At 43.0% G+C, this 4,688-nt stretch overlaps 1 long non-coding RNA gene across 1 annotated transcript; it reads right to left on the reverse strand.

Moving 5' to 3' along the window:
• Positions 1-236: 236 nt before the first annotated feature.
• LOC143842710 (uncharacterized) lies at positions 237-2,054 on the reverse strand. Its single transcript, XR_013233329.1, has 2 exons — positions 1,458-2,054; positions 237-414 (listed from the first exon to the last, which is right to left on the reverse strand). It is a non-coding gene; the product is annotated as an uncharacterized LOC143842710 (long non-coding RNA).
• Between the last annotated feature and the right edge of the window lie 2,634 nt (positions 2,055-4,688).

Below are 4,688 nucleotides of genomic sequence, written 5' to 3' on the forward strand. Positions count from 1 at the left end.
GAAAGGGAGAGTGGTATATAAATATAATAAATAAATACATTAAATTAAATAAAATAAATAAATATGGGAACATCTATCTGAAGCAGAACCGATGTTGAACTTCCACGTCTTTGGCAATAGATTACAGAACGTTTATAAGTCCACATCTAAACAGTCTGAAACCACATAGGGAGAATGAGGTAAGAAGCCAAGGGTCCTCTCAGAAGGCCTGTTACACGTTCCTTGAGGTCACTTTGCTAAGGGATCATTTCTGCCATGGTTTATCTTGCCAGTCAATGTCCTCCCTTTGATATTTCCTTCCTTGCGTCCCTTTCTTTTCTTTGATGCCAGTTCGTGACGGGGGGGGGGGGGGTTGAACTCAGTACTATGGTACATCTGGTCTTGTTCTGAATGTTGTGAGATTTGAACAAGAAGCTGAAAAGAAAAATTAGCAGACAGACACAATTCATACTGCTGAAAGAGAAAAAAATGAATAGCAGAATTAAAATCAGAAACCAGCTGAGGAGTGTTTACCCAATGCCTTATCATGGGGGGGGGGAGGAGCAGAAACATCCCAGCTTTAATTATGAAAAATGGCTGCTTATCTTATAAAGGCTGAACATCAATTAATGGGAAGAGAGGTAAGCAATGGGCTGGTGGGCTACATGCTATCTGTACTACATGGCACTCAAAAGGGCACCACCCAGCCTTACATTCTCCCACAGAATGTAATATTTTCTTCTTCTACATCTTATGCTACCATGTTAGGCAACACAATGATTCGAATGCCTAACAGAGAAATGGAAATTCAAGGGAATCAGAATATGGCACAGAGTCATTAGAATTCTGCTTTCATTGTGTTCCCATTTGCGTGTGTTGTGCACACATGCACTCGCACTGAAACGCAAAGGACAAACTGGCTCTAATTTGCTGTGGATGGGAGCTAAAAGCATTTACAAATTTGTACTAATTTACTGTTCAAACACCAATCAGCTGTTAAAGGACTTGGAAGGGTTCAAAATCTAGCCAGCCTTTTTACAGCTCGGGGAGTGCAGAGCATTTGCATTCATTTGCTATGTACTTAAGCTTGTGTTAAAGCAAATTAGATCCCAAGGAAATCGCAGTCATTCATGATTCATTGAGTCATTCATATTGGAAAGTTGTTTCTAGCTTCAGTGTATGTTCTTAGGTTGAGACAGTTCTACCTACAAAATATATAAAGTATTATCCATGGGCAATTACCCACTTCCACCCATCTTTCAAAGGCAGCACTATTAGCAGTATAAATTATTCATATTATATAATGTCGCACACGAGTGGTGCGCTCTTGCCACAAATGTAGCCTTTCTTTTCCTAAGGGCAAAATGATCTTTTTAGATCAGTAAGAGAGTTGCTGTCTTTGGTGTTCTGCCCCTTTTGTATCTGGCATGTTCATTGCTAGGAGAGGGGAGGGGGCCACGTAGGCCACAGATATCTACCTCATATTTATGCTTTCTTCCAGGAATTTCTGTTTCTCTCTTCTTCTGCTTTGTCCTCACAACAACTCTGTGAGGTAGGGCCATCTTTGAAGGCAGGTCTCAGGATGGAAACATGGGGACAGCCACAAAAACATATAAAACTGATGTTGCAGGACAGTAAAGATTTTTTAACAACAGAGAGCTGCATTCTTAAGAATAAGAAATTATTTTTAAATTATCAAGCTAGTTTTTATCCTACCTTCTTCCAGTGGACTATGGGAAAATGCTTTGTTTTTGTCCTTTGAAAAATCCTGTGAGGCAGGTTAGAATGACAGATGACGGCTGGGCTAGGTTCACCCTTATTGCAAAATGTATATGCATGTTTGTGTGTGTTTGTGTGTGTGTGTGTGTGGGGGGGGGTTGAACTCAGTGTCTAAATTCTCAGTCTAACATTATGGCCACTTCACCAAACCAGAAATTATCATTTTCAGATGAAACTTCCCTGTTACAGCAGAGTTTAAAATTTTATTTTAAGCAGAAACAGAAAGCTACCTCAAGTAATTATCTTGAGAGGTAGCATGTATGTTTTCTAAATAAATAAAGGCATTTGTTCTGGAGTCAGACTTGAAGAGCGGCTCAGACTCACCCGAAGCTGCCATCGGTGGCGGAGGAGCGGGTGGGAACAAGAGGCACAGGAGGGAGGCGTGCTGGAGGCATGTGCAGGTGTGGCAGTGAAGTGCTGGATTGGTGGGGAGGCCGGGTGACATCCGCACTGTATATAAAAGCACCACATGGCCCAGCCTACCTCCTTTTGCTGGGCGACGTGGAGTAGGATACATTTTCTAAGAATAGGCAGGAGAAAGTATAGTACTTAATTATGTACTTTAAACATTATAATGCCAACTTCCCACCTGGTCTGGATATACAAGGGAGCAAACACACACAAAAATTAAAACAGTTAAGCAATTTAAAATACTTTTAAAATGATAAAATAATGATTAAAAACACCTAAACAAACAACACTAGAAGGAGGGCTAGTACCATTATTGGAAATATGCTAGACCAGAGATTCCCAGCCAGGGATTCATGGACCCCCAGCAGTCCACAGGAGCTCAGGAGGGGGTCCGTGGCCTTTCCCGTTCTGTCTGAATGAACATGGCCACAATTGGATACTGACCACGTCCACCCAGAGGGCCCGAAGGGTAGGTCATGTGTGCAAAAATCAAGGGGGAGGAGTAAATTGTGGCATGGTATGGGAGATCAAGAATGTCTTCTCTGTTCTGACCTTCTTTTGGGCCTACATGAGTTAGAGCCACTGTAGCAGTAGTAAAGATAGGGGGAGGGAGCTAAAGGAAGGTGAAGGGTGTGGGTGATGATGTCACTTCTGGTGACATGGCACTTCCACGGGGTGTGGCAGGGAGGTATGACAAGCTGACATCACTCTCAGGACTCCTCCATGGCCAAAAGGTTGGGAAAGGCTGTGCTAGACAAAACAAAAGAGCATTCATCTGCTAGTGAAAGACACTAATAAAGGGAACAAGATTAATCTCCATCGGGAGTACCGAAGTTTTGGTGCCACAGTTGAGAAGACCCTTTCTCAGGTCACCACCTATCTAATTTCCGATGGCAGGGGTCATCTTTTATTTTATATTTATTATTAATATATACGTCTTCAAGCCAGATACAAAAACACTTAAAAGATGGCAGGGGTAACTGAGAAGGGTCTCTGAAGATAACTGGAATAAAAGGGTAGGTTTATATGGAAGAAAGCTGCCCTGCCCCAAGCCAGCATGCTGGGAGGGGCAGGATATAAATAGAAAAATAAATATGGTTCCTAGTTCATACATTCAGTGCTACAAGCACCTTGATTTGATTCTGGTAGTAAACTGGAAGCCAGAGTATGCCAAACAACACTGGACTGAGATGGTCCTTATGTAGTGCTACTACCACTGTCTTCTTTCAGTCTTTTGGAGCCCCTAGTTCCTTTCTGCCTGAGATGTTGCTAGGCTGACGTCTCACCACAATATAACAGGGTTGTGCGGTATATTTTGCTGTATTCCAGCAACCATAGCAAATCACTCCTTACTTTCTTGTAAGGAGATATGTTGTTCTTGTTGTTAGGTGCGAAGTCGTGTCTGACCCATCGCGACCCCATGGACAATGATCCTCCAGGCCTTCCTGTTCTCTACCATTCCCCGGAGTCCATTTAAGTTTGCACCTACTGCTTCAGTGACTCCATCCAGCCACCTCATTCTCTGTCGTCCCCTTCTTCTTTTGCCCTCGATCGCTCCCAGCATTAGGCTCTTCTCCAAGGAGTCCTTCCTTCTCATGAGGTAGCCAAAATATTTGAGTTTCATCTTCAGGATCTGGCCTTCTAAGGAGCAGTCAGGGCTGATCTCCTCTAGGACTGACCGGTTTGTTTGCCTTGTAGTCCAAGGGACTCGCAAGAGTCTTCTCCAGCACCAGAGTTTAAAAACCTCAATTCTTTGACGCTTGGCCTTCCTTTCACAGCCATACATTGCAACTGGGAAGACCATAGCCTTGACTAGACACACTTTTGTTGGCAGGGTGATATCTCTGCTTTTTAGGATGCTGTCTAGATTTGCCATAGCTTTCCTCCCCAGGAGCAAGCGTCTTTTAATTTCTTTGCTGCAGTCCCCATTTGCAGTGATCTTGGAGCCCAGGGAAATAAAATCTGTCACTATCTCCATTTCTTCCCCATCTATTTGCCAGGAATTGAGAGGGCCATGATCTTTGTTTTCTTGATGTTGAGTTTCAAGCCAACTTTTGCACTCTCCTCCTTCACCCGCATCTACAGGCTCTTTAGTTCCTTTTCACTTTCTGCCATTAGAGTGGTATCATCTGCATATCTGAGGTTGTTGATATTTCTCCCAGCAATCTTGAACCCAATTTGTGACTCATCTAGCCTCGCCTTTTTCATGATGTGCTCCGCATACAAGTTAAATAGGCAAGGTGACTGTATACAGCCTTGCCGAACTCCTTTCTCAATTTTGAACCAATCAGTGATTCCATGCCCGGTTCTCACTGTTGCTTCTTGACCTGCATATAGGTTTCTCAAGAGACAAATAAGATGCTCTGGTATTCCCATCCCTTTAAGAACTTGTCACAATTTGTTGTGATCCACACAATAAAAGGCTTTAGCATAGTCAATGAAGCAGAAGTAGACGTTCTGCTGGAACTCCCTAGCTTTCTCCATGATCCAGCGTATATTGGCAATTTGATCTCTATTTC

The sequence above is a fragment of the Paroedura picta genome, chromosome 1, assembly GCF_049243985.1.
Source record: "Paroedura picta isolate Pp20150507F chromosome 1, Ppicta_v3.0, whole genome shotgun sequence".
NCBI classification, from domain to species: Eukaryota; Metazoa; Chordata; class Lepidosauria; order Squamata; family Gekkonidae; genus Paroedura; species Paroedura picta.